At 41.9% G+C, this 14178-nt stretch overlaps 1 protein-coding gene across 1 annotated transcript in view; it reads left to right on the top strand.

Annotated features, from left to right (window-relative positions):
* Positions 1-6167: 6167 nt before the first annotated feature.
* Positions 6168-14178, top strand: part of LOC144280573 (uncharacterized) — a 70235-nt gene continuing 62224 nt past the window's right edge. Inside the window, exons 1-2 of the mRNA XM_077842739.1 lie at positions 6168-6482; positions 8834-8992. The gene's annotated coding sequence lies outside the window, so the exon portion shown is untranslated. The remainder of the gene's footprint in view (positions 6483-8833; positions 8993-14178) is intronic.

The following is a 14178-nucleotide window of genomic DNA, read 5'->3' as shown; positions in this document are numbered from 1 at the left end:
CTGCCATATGCTATTGTATGCTATCACACATACAAACCTTTGTACAATGTGCAAGGGGACTACGTGAGATGTGAATACCAGGGAGTGTAAGATCACACATGATCATCTTGGGATCTGGCTACCACGGTCGTCCTTTGGCCTCTGATAATTCATATGCTTTATACATGCAAAATATACTTATCTCCCTTCCGAAGCACATAAAAGTTTCATCTCATTATAGCATCAGCCTTGAGTTCAGAATTTCATCTTCTAAAACAGATCACGGTTCTCAGGTGTTATTCCTGTTATTCCTCATACAGCTTTATGAGTATAATTCCTCTCAATTTGTAGACTTATGAACTAAGGAAACAAGTTATTCGTCCTCTACCCATACAACATATAATATTGGCACAGCAGATGTTACCCAATATAGACACTCTCATTTGAAAAGGGGGAAACTGAGGCACAAAGGACTCACTAATTCATAGCAATTCTGAAATCCAGCTGGGCAAATGTTGTAAGTTCCTTGATAAAGACTCCACACTACTTCTACTTGGAAATGACTTTCTGTAGTTGTTGATTCTGTTCTCTGGGCTCTTAGTCTTCCTTTGGCATCATCCTTTTCTTTTCATGAGAGTTATTGTGTGTTTACAGCTGAGTGGTTTTCTCAGCCTGTTTCTTGCTTGTAGAAGTTTTGGAGTTCAAGTCCTCTGTTTATTTTATACTGTTTCTGTCCTTTTCAGTTCAAGCTGGCAGTATTTCTGGCCATAACATTCTCTCAAACTTTGTGGTTCTCCTGTGACTTTCATCGAGGTTTGCTCCATTTGACAAGCCCACACCTACAAATCTCTTTGAGGTAAATCCTCTCCACTTTGGGCTTCTGCTAATGTGGATGAAGGACAAAGCACTTAAGTTTCTTAGGATCCATATTATTTTATTTATGGGTGCCATGAGGCAAATGTTTGAACTCTTTAGAGGGCCTTTTGTCTGTCTGAAAATACCCTGAAGACCCATCTTTTAACTTTCTGAGGCCTTAACAAAGGATTTTACAGATATACTCTTGGCTTTGCCTTTAGAACATTGTTTCCTAAGAATGTCCTGGATTTGATCTTTGCGTGGGAGCAATTTAAGTTTAGTATTATTTGTCATTTGGGAGGCTCAATCTTCAGAATCAGAAAATCTCATTTTCTTTCGGCTTAACAGTCCTTCTTTTAAGCTCATCTGTCTCCTCCCACATTTTATTTTTTATTTGTTTTTAACAATTTAATTAAATAATTTGGGACAGAGACTGCGAGCATGAGCAGGGGGAGAGGCAGAGGGAGAGGGAGAAGCAGATGCTCCTTTGAGCGGGGAGCCAGATGTGAGGCTTGATCCCAGGACCCTGAGATCATGACGTGCACCGAAGGCAGCTGCTTAACCCACTGAGCCACGCAGGTGCCCTCCTCTCACATTTTAATATAAGCAGTCACAAGAAGCTGCTGGTATAAGTACCACAAGAAGCTGGTGGTACCTTCAACACTATGGCTGGAAAACTTCTTAGCTAAATAAGCTAGTGTATCAGGTATATGTTTTTACCTTTCTCATTATTACAGAAGAGAGTGCTGCTAAACTTTCTGCCATGTTTAACAAGGATCCCCCCTTTTCCAAGTTTCTAACAAGATTTTCCTCACTTTCCTTTAAGATCTCACCAGCTACCTCCTCAAAAGCTGAGCCTGACAGTCTGTTCAAGGTAACTCAGGCTTTCATTAGTGCTTTCCTTAAAGTCCTTACAACCATTCTAGCTCTGTTCATTGACTGGTTCCCACACCACTCTTACATTTCGTTTTTATTATGGCAGCACTTTGTTCCCAGGTACCAAAATCTGCACCAATTAAAACACTAGAAGGTGTATATTTTTAGGTCTTCTTGGGTGCAGTCTAATTCACCAAAGGACAGTAATGAAGTGCCTTGGCATATCACATACTGATTCTTTCAGTGGAATGATCTGGCTCCAACTTGAGTTCCTGAATTAGTTGGAGTCACACCTGCAAAACTCTATTGTTCTAGGGATAAGTTAATGATTAACATATATGGAAGGATCTAGATCAGTGGTAAATATTTAAGAAAATAAACACACGCACACACACACACACACACACACACAGAAAATCAAGACTTGCTTCATTTTACAGATGAGGAAGCATGATTCAGAAGGATAAAGAGAGTTGCCTAAGGTCACATGGCCAATTAGTGGTGGAGAAGGGACTAAATCCAGTTCTTCCAACTCTTTATCCAGTGCACATTCCAGGTACCATATGGCCTTAGGGTTCCATTATGTTCTGTGGCTTCAAGAAATCATCTTCTACCTGAGCATTCTCAGGGGCAGTGTGTGAGAAGAAAACAAAGGGAAGAACCTTAGGATTTTCTGCTGAAAAATTCATTTTTTTAAATGCTTTGCAGTAATCCAGATAATTAATGTTTGGAGAACTACTGCTGTTCATGGGAACTTTTTCCTTGGGATTTTGAAGATATGAGGACTTCACTGTGACAGATTCAAAGATCAAAGTGTGGAAAATTATCTCTGGCTTCTCCTCTCATCTTTGCTTTTATTTCATGAGTAATGAAGCAGGGATCTTTGAATGCAGTCTTTATTTTCTTAGTTATCTTTTTCTTTGGAGCAAAGTTTTCAGCACATGTTAAAAAAAAACACTTAGATTTTGAATAATTTGGTACACCTGCTTATATGAATGGTCATGAGTAAAAATTAGCCAATAAACTATCTTCTGAGGCCCTGATGCATATTTCCAGCTGTCTTTTGGACCCTAGCCCCCAGATACCTCTAATTCAATGTGTTCTCAACTCAATTCATTTCCTTTCTCTCTCAACCTGCTCAGCCTTCTATATTTAAAAACTCTTAAAGACCTTATTAATCACACAACATGGAAATTTTGAATTTTTCCATTTTCCTCAGACCAAATTCTTCAGAATTTTCCCTGGAAAATATTTCTTGGATATGCCCCTTTCTTTACATCTCTACTGTTAGTGCCCACTTTAAGTTCCCATTCATTCATTCGCCTATGAATGGCATTTATTGCATGCCCACATGCATGGCATTGTGTTCTGGGCTAGGATACAAAGGTGAACAAGACATGGTACCAGTCTTCAGGAGCTTATTTGTATGTGGGAATTGGAGGAGACAAAAACAGTGACAGTACAATGTGATATGTTGTACATATATCCTTTCTCTCCTAGCTATTACAATGACCTTTCTCTGACTTTCTTTTCTCCCTCCTGATCTGTTGTCTTCATTGCTATCGGAATGACCTATCTAATATACAGTTTGATTATGAACATTATCTTTGTCTCTTTGTTGCCTAAAAAATGAAGACCATAGTCCAGTCCTTAGTCTGTTGTTCCTTCACAGGCTGGTCTAAACCTGCTTATCTTCTACATCCTTTTGTTTTCTAGCTTTGAACCCCATGCCATAGCCACATTAGATTACTAGTGAGTCGCCAAATACTGCTCAGGTAGTATCACATTTTTGTGTCTTTTCTTTCCCCCTATTTCTCTTGCCTTGGATGCCCTTCACATCCCATTCATCACCTGGTTGGCTCTGACTCATCTTCAAACTATTACTGTTTAAGACTCACCTTCTTCAGCTTCCCTACCCTGAGGCAGAATTAATTACAAACCCCTTATCACATGCCACTATTATAGAATTTATTTCATTGCATTACAGTTAATTCATAGCCTAGATACTGAGTTCCCTCCCAGCACCTAGCAAAATGCTAAATATGTATTTGTCAAATGATTGAAAAAAAGAATAAAATATTTAAAATACACAGTGTACCATTGTAAAGAGTGTTTTGATTTTTACTGGTAATATATTGTGAAAAAGTAAGCAACATCCCTAAGTACTTGGCCAGGGTAATCAAAATTCTTGCATTTGGAAATCAGAAGTTTCCATGTCTGTTTTTCATCCTTTCTCTTTCATGCAAAGTTTGGGGATATGAGTTGGGACATCTATTTGGTTATCCTGAGTTTCCAAGATGTAAGATGGGACTAAATGACCTCAGGATTTTCATCAGAGAAGTGAGTGATGGTGAGGGAGAGCATTCCTCAGGGATGCTGGAGGTCAGGAGAAAGTCCCACTTTCGCTTCGTCCATGTGACAGGAGTTCTTTCGCAATCCATCTCATGGTTCTGGTGGTGAGGTGTATGTAAATGTGTGTGTGGCAATACTTGAAGATAGTTTAAGACCTTAGACACGAAATGACCCAGATGTGATTCACCAGTCATTGTCAATGCATCTTCCCCAGCAGCTTTATGAGTAAGTGGCAAGGTATCTGGGCCTAAGTGCTTTTTTCCTACCAAACCCTGCCTTGAGAATGCAAACAGGAAGCTTCAGAAGAGAATCTGCCCCACATCCAGTTGGATAAAGATTTCTCATACATTTGGGAAAAATCACTCAGAAAATTGTCAGCCCTTATTGCAGATTAATCCCCAGAATTTCATTTCATGAATGCCCACTATTTCAAAACATTTCCCCACAGGGAATCCTACCAATGAATAGGAAGTCTCCAGAAGGTGACAGATAAGGGCAGGAATTCTTTCCTTCTTTTTTTGAAGCTAAATTTCCAAAAATGAAACCATATGATTCCTAGACCTGGTTTAGGTTTGCATGTTTTCAGGCCCTTAGAATGTTGGAGCTGGAAGGGACTTTGAGGGAACATCTGGTTCAGCCTCCTCATTGTACACATGGCATCAGGGAGGTGAATGGCTTTTTAAGGTCACATAGCTTGTCGGGGTGGAGCTGGGACAAGGACCTAAGTCTCTGAGCCCTTAGCCTAGAGATCTTTCCTCCATATCAGCTTAACCACAGGAAAGTTCCTCTATGAGATGCATGGGGAAGTTGTAAAGGATAAAGGACTTTAAACATTTTGAATATGGACATGTTGCATTGCTCTCCTGAAACCTGAACCTTGCTATAGGTCAGCTATCAGAGACAGGCCTCTCTTTCTAAGAGGCTTGCATTGTCAGCCCTCATCTTGGATCTGCTCTTAGAGGAGCTATAAATGTTGAAGACAGATCAATACTCATCTTAGATTATGGGGATGAGTTAATTCAATGAATTTATCTGGTATCAGTTCTGTCTTTCCATTATAATGGGGAATCTCTAGCCCATTTTCAGCCTTCACCTCTTCAGGCAGTGTCTCCTGTCGTCCTCTCCTTCTATCTAGTTCAGCCCCATTCTCACCCTTTGCTTCCCCCTATGAGACTCTTCCATTGAGTCCAGGAGAACCCGCAACCTGTTGAGGACAAAATCTTCTCTCATCTTTCCTGAAAACCTTCTTTCTGCCTCCTTGTCACAGCAGAAGCTAGTCTTTTCTCTGGATACTATTTCTGCAACTTTCTCCAACATAGACCTTCCTCCTCCCTCTCACAATGGCTCACAGAGTAAGGAGAGTGAGGTGAGCGTGCTCCCTCATTTTCCTCCAGATTATACTCATTAGTCATCCTCAGGCCCTCGCCATCTTTTTGCTATTGTTTGAAACATTCTGACATTACTGACTCACCAAAGCTTCCTCAAGGAGCTAATTTCTTCCAAATCCTTTCTTCTCTCTTTAAATCTTGAACACTTGTTCCACTTCCTTAGACTATGTAGATGGCTCCATGTCCTTCCTGCAGAGATGAATGAAGCTTTTCCTCCTTTTTCTCTCAAAATACCTATGTGTCTTTCCCCATAATTTTGTTCTTCCTTGTTATTTCAGAGCAAGAAGTCAAGACTTGAAAGCCAACTTCCCCATAGTTTCTGGATTCTTGCTCTGCCTATTCTCGGGCATCAAGACCCAAATCTCTGAATTGCATATCTTGGTGTTTTTGTTTCACTGGATGCAACCCTTCTTCCCCCACCTGCATCACAACCATCTCAGATATTTCCCACAAGTGCAATTCCTTGGATCCTTTTCCAAAGAGTATTGTCCAGTTAGTGCCACACCCCCGGTGCCTAAATAAAAATCTTTGGGTCTGGTGCCCAGAAACTGCATTTTGACAGACTCACAGATAATTCTCAAGGACAATACATTTTGAAACTAGAATCATGGCCAGGCATCTCTTATCAAAGATCCCCATCCCATGTTCGATCTCTATTGCTGTGTAGCAAATGATCCTAAATTTAGGGGCTCAAACCCTAAATAAACCCATGGGCTTAAACCCATGATTTCTCATCTCATGGTTTTCTATAGATCAGGACTCAAAATGTGGCTTAGCTGAATTCTCTGCTTTGGGGTCTCTCACAGGCTGGAGAGTGGTGGCTGGGGCTGCTGTCCACATCAAGGCTCAGTCGGAGAAGGATCCACTTCCAAGTGCATTCATGTCATTGATAGCAGCACTTAGTTCCTCGTTGGCTGTTGGCTGGAGGTCATTCTCAGTTCCTTGCCATGTGGCCCTTTCCACAGGTGGCTCATAATATGGCAGCTTCCTTCATCAGAGTGAGCAAACTGAGAAAAGACAGGGGAAGACAGTGTAAGTAATACAAAATCACAGACCTTTAAATCCTAATCTCAGACATAACATCCCAACATTCCTGCATTATGTTTGTTAGAAGTGAATCACTAGTCCGGCCTGTGTACACAGGGATTGGATTAAATAGAAGTGTATCAGGAGGAGGGATTTGGGGGTTACATTTTAGAAGCTGCCTACCATATACCCCAACCCCAAATCCTTCCTCAAATCTGCTGCTACCCACTTAGGATGTCAATATTTTTTTTTCCTTATATTACCCACTCAGCATCCTAAGAGAGGGATCCAAATTGGTAGAAGCCCCATTTTCTGGCCACATATTCACTCAACCTATTCCATGGTGGCTTCCATTCTTGCCACTCTACACAATGGTCTTTCTTTGTTTCTTTCTTTGTTGTTTGTTTCTTTCTTCCTTTCTTTTCTTCTTTCTTTCCTTCTTCTTTAAGATTTTATTTATTTATTCATGAGAGACACACAGAGAGAGGCCGAGACGAAGACAGAGGGAGAAGCAGGCTCCTTGTAGGGAGCCTGACACAGGACTTGATCCCAGGACCCTGGGATCATGATCTGAGCTGAAGGCAGATGCTCAACCACTTAGCAATCCAAGTGCCCCTACACATTGGTTTCCTTGAAGGTTATGAGTGAACTTCTGACAGCCAAATCCTTTTCTCTTCCTCCTCCTTTATCAGGGCTTCGCTTCAGCATCTGATTGCCCTTTCTTTCTTAAGATTCTCTCTTTCCTGGCTTCCATGATAGTCTACTTTCCAGGGTCCTCGAGCTTCTTTGCATGTGTCTTCTCTGTTTATTCCTCTACCATCTCCCCATCCTCAATTTTGATCAATCGTTACAGTGTGCTGGGCATAATGTTTTGTATTTCATAGGACGTATTATTTGAGAGAGACTGAAAAAGCTTTAGGGCCAGCTTAGGATTAGGATTTACCTAGGGACAGAGAAATGACCAGTTCACTAAACCTTTATGGAGAGACAGCATAAGAAAAACTAAAGTTGTTTTAAAAATGTATGCCATTGGGCATCTGGATGGCTCAGCTGTTTAAGTGTCTGTCTGTTGGTTTCAGCTCAAGTCATGATTTCAGGGTCCTGAGATTGAGTCCTGCATCAGGCTCCATGCTTAGTGCAGAGTCTGCTTGAGATTCCCCCCTTTCCTCTGCCTTCCCCCACCCACTCTCTCTCTAAAATAAAATAAATGAATAATTTTTAAAAATGTACACTCTCATCTGTCACAGTCATGAGGATCCTAAGGAGACACAGTAACTAAATGTAATGTGGTATCCTAGCTGGGATCCTGGAACAGAAAAAAGACATTCAGAAAAAACTAAGGAAATCTGAATAAAGTATGGAGTTATGTTAACAATGATTGATTGATATTGCTTCATTAATGGTGACATATGGACACACTAATATAAAATGTTAAAATGAGGAACTAAGGTATGGGATATATATGCAAAGTCTGTGCTCTCTTCACAATTTTTCCATAAACCTAAAAACATTATAAAATGGTTGTTAAAATTTTTTAAAAAAGATTTTATTTACATTTTGAATGCATGAGCAGGGGGTGGGGCAGAGGGAGAAACAGATCACCCACTGAGTGGGAAGACCCATATGGGGCTCGATCCCAGGACCCTGAGATCATGACCTGAACCAAAATCAAGGGTCACTCACTCAACTGACTGAGCCACCCAGGTGCCCCAAATATTTATTTTTAAAAATGCACCCCTTCCAGCTCTACTCTTCCCATTTATTTATTTATTTTAATTTTTTTTCTTTTCTTTATTTATGATAGTCACAGAGAGAGAGAGGCAGAGACACAGGCAGAGGGAGAAGCAGGCTCCATGCACCGGGAGCCCGATGTGGGATTCGATCCCGGGTCTCCAGGATCGCGCCCTGGGCCAAAGGCAGGCGCCAAACCGCTAAGCCACCCAGGGATCCCTACTCTTCCCATTTAAAGGTTACACTAGTATTATGTATATTTACACTTATGTCTCGTGTCTCTACAAGATTCTACCTTCAGGTTTGTACTCACCTTATCTACCTCCTTAGAACTAAGCCTAGGGCCCTGCACACTCTACATAACTGTTCACTGAATGAGCGGGCGAGTGAGGAAGGGATTGTGAAAGACCTCAGTGAACTCTTGGACAGGCTGTTCTGGGAGGACATAATTAACCTAGTTGAAGCCCCGGGTAACGGGAATGTTTCACTGGCCTTTGTCTTCAGTTCATTCAGTCAACCAAACCTCTGAAGTGGCATGTCCCCACTTTTTTCTTCAAATTACATGTTCCTGCTCTGTTTTTATCTCTGTCACTTCATCTTCTTTCTTTTCTTTTTCTCTATTGTAGGTTCTCCTACTGTGGTGCCCTTTCCACTCATGTTGACCCAAACAATGGTTGTTCTTCCTAATGTGTTGTGGTCTCGTGGGAAGCTTCATGAGTGTCAGTGATGAGCTGGGACTGAAGGAATAGAACAAAGACGTTCGGTTCTGGCTGTGTGCCACCCAGGTAACCACAGATACTGGACGGGAAAACTTTGTGCCACTTCCCACGGAATTCATCAAAACTGACTTGTTTTGACTAGCATTAAACAATTAGACTTAATTTTCATATTTCGTCATTTTGGGACAACTGTTTTGGTTTCCATTACCTTCAGTTTTAGTGTTTGCTCAAGGATATAGTGATCAAATAAAGAGCAAAGTCTCCTTTAATGATCACTCACAGAGCTCTCAGCTCTATATCATAACATTTGTGCACTTAGAAGTATTTGCCTCATCCTCCTCCCCCTCCTCTTCCTCTTTCTCCTCCGTCACCCCTAGATATATAGCTTGCTTATTCCTGGATTTTATTTGCCTGGGCCTTGCAAAGTGTCCTCTTTTTGTTCTTTCTTCATGTTTCAAAAATAACATGCCATCCTCTGTAAAGGAAGCCAGTGCTATTGGCTGCTCCTCAAAAAGGATAGATGGCAGTCAGCTGATTTCTATTGGTTTTAATCAGCTGTTCAGGGTTTAAGTCCAGGATGTGACATGAGAATAAATGCAGTTAATGAGACCACAAAGTTTTGGCCTCAGCAGCACAATTTTCTGATCCTCTGACCTGACTGGTTATAGATTGCAATTAAAAATGCCTTGTAATTTTACAATGTTTCATGCTCTTCACAGAAGGTTATTTTATCTGTTCTCATACTCTTAAGACGTGGTTCTTTCAAGAGCTGGAGTTCTCAGGTTTTCAGACCAATATGGCACTAGATGGAAAGTGTATCTGGAGGGGATGGGGAGTTGGGAGGGACTAAGCTTAGGGTGAATTGTCTGGCACTGTGTTTCAGAGTGGTGAAGGCTTTTGTAAGCCTAGGAGAGAATTTATGTCCTTAATGGAGGCAGGGATGGTGTTTGTCCTGTTAATGCTCTATGCTCATGCCTAAAATAGTACCTGGCATAAGACAGGCACCCAGGGAAAGTTGGCTTGATGTCTCTTTCCCTTGGGGGAGACAAGAGAAGAAAGCTGAAATGGGCAGAAGGGTGATTCACTCTTATCATCTGTACCCCAAAATAGAGATCTCAATCAATGGTCTTGGGGAAATTGTGGTTCCCAAATTATTCCTATTTGTAAGCGAGGGATGAGCTTAGCTCTATTCCGACTTCCCTTCTTGTGTCTGGCAGGGAAGATGAGTTGTTAATTAGGTTAGTCACAGTTCAGAACATTGAGCCATATTTACTCGTGGGTAGAACTTTAAGGACAATGGGCTGGTGTGTTCACCAACTCACACAGGTTTGTGGGAGCACATCACTTTGGTCCTCTGAAGCTGGCCAGAGGTGGTAAGATCCTTCAGCCATTCAACTGGGACAATGGGTCAGCTCTGCTTATCAGGAGTGGGCGGTGGAATCTCAGGCCCAAACCCAGTTAGATGTGTAGACAGAAGTGTGTTGATCTTGCATTTGCTATTTTCCCTTGGGCTCCCATTTCTCTTAGGAACACACAGGGAGTGGGCTGGCTGAGCCAAAGCAGATCTTGAGAATGCTGGACCCATCGACAAGGCTGTAACTAAGAGTCCCGGCTTCACCCAGGTCCGAGTGTAGATCCTACTGTCTATTCTATGTGCTCTTTCATTTACCGCTCTCTCCAGGCTCATCTGCAGTGGCTCTTGGAAATAAGCATCACATTCATTTCCTGTGATTGCTGTCACAAATTGCCACACGGTTGGTCGATTAAAACAATAGAAATGTATTCTCCCACAGTTCTAGAAGCCAAAAGTCTAAACCCAAGCCAGCAGGGCATCCTCTGTCCTTGCCTGTTCCAGCTTCTGGTGGCTGTCGCGTTCCCGGTGTGTGTCTGTAGTACTCCGACTTCTGCTTCTGTCTTCATATGGCTTTTTCCTCTTGTGTGTGCATCAGGTCTGCCTCTGCCTCCCTCTTATAAGGATACATGTGGTGGCACATGGGGCCCACCAGGATAATCCAGAATGACATCTCCATCTCAAGGTCCTTAATTTATTCACATCTGCAAAGACATTTTTCCAGAGATGAGGACCTGGTATCTCTGGGGCCATCATTCGTCCCACTATAAGCAGACTCCAGAATCTTGCCTTTACCTCACCCATTCTTTTCTCCTTTTAAAGAGATTGGTATCTTCACAACTGAATTTCTTTGGGCAGATTAAGCCCCCAGGTCTTGTTCTTGGGTATGGTGCCAGAAGGGACAAATGGCATCTTATTTCTTCTAGTTATTACAACTTGCTCTGAATCATAATAAAAAAACCCAGGACTTCCAGGCTGGATCTACATGACACCAACATCTGTAAGAAAAGCAAAAAACAAATGAGAAAACCCCCAGGCAGTTAAACCAGGTGCTTGTTTCTAAGCATCTAGATGTTGGGTCCTTGTATTTGGGGGTGTAAGCAACACTGTGGAAGCAGTCTCAAGAAGAGGGGGAAGGTCACGGGTGGCCTGCCTGGCAGGGCGGCAGGATGTCAGGGGTCTGGAGGGAGGGCACACTCTTAGGCGTGGGGGGAGATGAGAGGGAAAGAGGACGGACTGGCCTCCAAATGCTGAGCTGCAGAACTGTGTCCAAAAACTTGGGGTGGAGGCACAATTGGTGGAGAATGGAGACAGAAGTAGCTGCAAATGCCCACATCCTGGCCCCTCCACGCAACCATATTAAAGATCAAAGGGACAAAGTCCGTGCATTCCAGAAGGAATCAGGCAGCAAAGCGCAACTATGAAAGCATTCTTGACTGTCATACCCTCGAGTGCAGTGAACGGGCTCTCTGCACGGCCCTGTGCTCTGCCTGCAGAGTGGAGAATGCTCCTTTAGTCTTCATAGGGTCAGGCCTGTGACGGGGATGTTTTCAGTGCAATCAGAACAAGATGCTTCGGCACAGTGGCTCCTTTTTCCTGCTTCCCTGGGGACATTTAGGGGCCTCTGGGGATGGAGAATGAGGGGACACTGTCACTTTGGTTTCTGGCTTTTCAAGAGCAATCTAACCCATTTCATTTAGGCTAAGCTTTTGGAACAGTCACCTGGTTGGCAGCTCCTTTTCCCTATAGGATCTTCCTGAGGGAGGGTTCAAGACTCCAGGATCTTAGTGATAAAAACTCGACCACTTGCCTGACAGTGGGTGCCTGACAAAAGGATGTCAGGTGCCTGACAAAAGGATGGCAGGAGAGTTGCTCAGGTCTGAGCTCCCAGGCCTTTATTCTGAGGTGGTGATGTGCTTTCTCTTCATCTCAAATCACAATGACTCTTATTCCTTCTCCACTGCATGGCCTGGATTTTAGATGGGCTAATGGACACAGGCCATGCTATTTGGTCATAACTGAGGCCTGCCATCCAGATGGGCCATAGGAGTCAGTGTAGTTGGGGACTAAGGGCCCAGACTCTGAATTTAGTGACCCTGCCACTTCCTAGCTGAGTAGACTCAGACCTCAGCTTCTTTCTCTGTGGGAGTGTGAGGATAATGACCACCTTTAAGGCTGTTTGTATGGATTGCATGACACAAATTCCCAAAGCAACTAGCTCAATGAGTGACCTATAGTAAATGCTCAATAAATACTAGCTATTTTTTATTGCTATTATAAAAGGACTTTTCAGAGAACATAATTTTCTTTTTTTTCTCCTCTGGTTCCTGCCCCCCCCCCCCCCTGCTGCTGCCCTACTTCCCTTCTAGGATTCCACATCTGGGAACCAAAAACATGAGATAGAGACACACACAAACAGAAACAGAGTATGGATGTTTCCAGAGGTCCTCACATCTTGGCTGGGAGCTTATTTGTTTATAGTAAACCAGTTTTGTTAAACTCTGAGACAATTATTAACTTAAAAATATGTAAATTTCAATTACAGCAAAAATTATGAACCATTATTCAGGTTCCCAGGTAGAGTTAAATCCAGTTAGTAGGTTAATATGCCTGTGACATCCTGACTTTCCTACAAGAAGTCGAGGCAGGAAGCTGCAAGCGATGGATGTAATTGTAAACAAGGCCTTTGAAGATCATTTTTAGATCATGAATAGTTGCTTACAAGAAGAATGAAAAACAACATTTCTGACACTATACATTTTCTTTTTAAAAATTTCCCATCTTTTCTTTTCTTTCCTTCATTCCTTTCAAGCTTGCTCTCCATTTGTGGCTCATGCCTACCTGATTTTGGAAATTCTAATGACAGAATGAAGCAGAATTCTTGGCTAGTATGCAGTAGGTGCTCAGTAAAATTAGGTTGAATGAGTTTCTTTCTTCTTTTCTTCCTCTTCTCTTCCTTCCTTTCTCTATTCTTTCTTTTCTTTTTCTTTCTTTCTTTCTTTCTTTCTTTCTTTCTTTCTTTCTTTCTTTCTTTCTTTCTTTCTTCTTTCTTTCTTTCTTTCTTTCTTTCTTTCTTTCTTTCTTTCTTTCTTTCTTTCTTTCTTTCTTCTTTCCATGGAAATTTTTTTCTAAAATATTATTTTATATACCATGTAATTTAAATATTTTTCTAATTTAAATTTTCTACAGTACATGGGCATTTAACTATTTCATTTACTACTCCCCATATTTATATATCAAAACTGGAGAAATACTTAATCACTTATTTTGGGTAGCACTGGGCCAGGGAACTGGAAGCTATAAGGGACAGGGAAATAAATTTTCCTTTCACCTTAGCTTCTCTGTGGGTGTCAGCTTTATCCTGCTCTCACCATGGACTCTCTTTCTGAAAGTTGCCCTTCGCATCCCTACTCCTGAGTCTTTCCACATCCCCTGTTTAATCCTTTAGTCCAGAGTGGGATTGGAATTTCTGAACCTCTTTTCAGAATTTCACAGGAAGAGATTCAGACCAGCCCAGGTTAGGCCAGGGGCTCACTCCTGAACGCCTGGCTGTGGCCAGGGCCACACGGTGCAGACATAGCTGCCACAAGTTCCTTCTCCTCATCCTATGTGTGGTTGGCAACAAACTATACAGTGCTAGGAAGAGATATTTTTACTGAATTTAGTATGAGATGAGAGTTTTTAAGTACTGAGCTATATCTGAGGAAGGTTACCTGGTAGTAATGTCAGAAATGACTTCAATGGTGAGAGGGATGATTTACTAGAAATTCTTTTTTTTTTATTTTAAAGATTTATTTATTTATTTATTTATTTATTTATTTATTTATTTGATAGATAGAGTGCATGCAAGTAAGAGGGAAGGGGCAGAGGCAGAGACTCAAGCAGACTCCTCACTGAGCCC

Source organism: Canis aureus, chromosome 12, assembly GCF_053574225.1.
Source record: "Canis aureus isolate CA01 chromosome 12, VMU_Caureus_v.1.0, whole genome shotgun sequence".
In the NCBI taxonomy this organism is placed as follows: Eukaryota; Metazoa; Chordata; class Mammalia; order Carnivora; family Canidae; genus Canis; species Canis aureus.
This window is presented reverse-complemented; position numbering and strand designations above follow the sequence as displayed.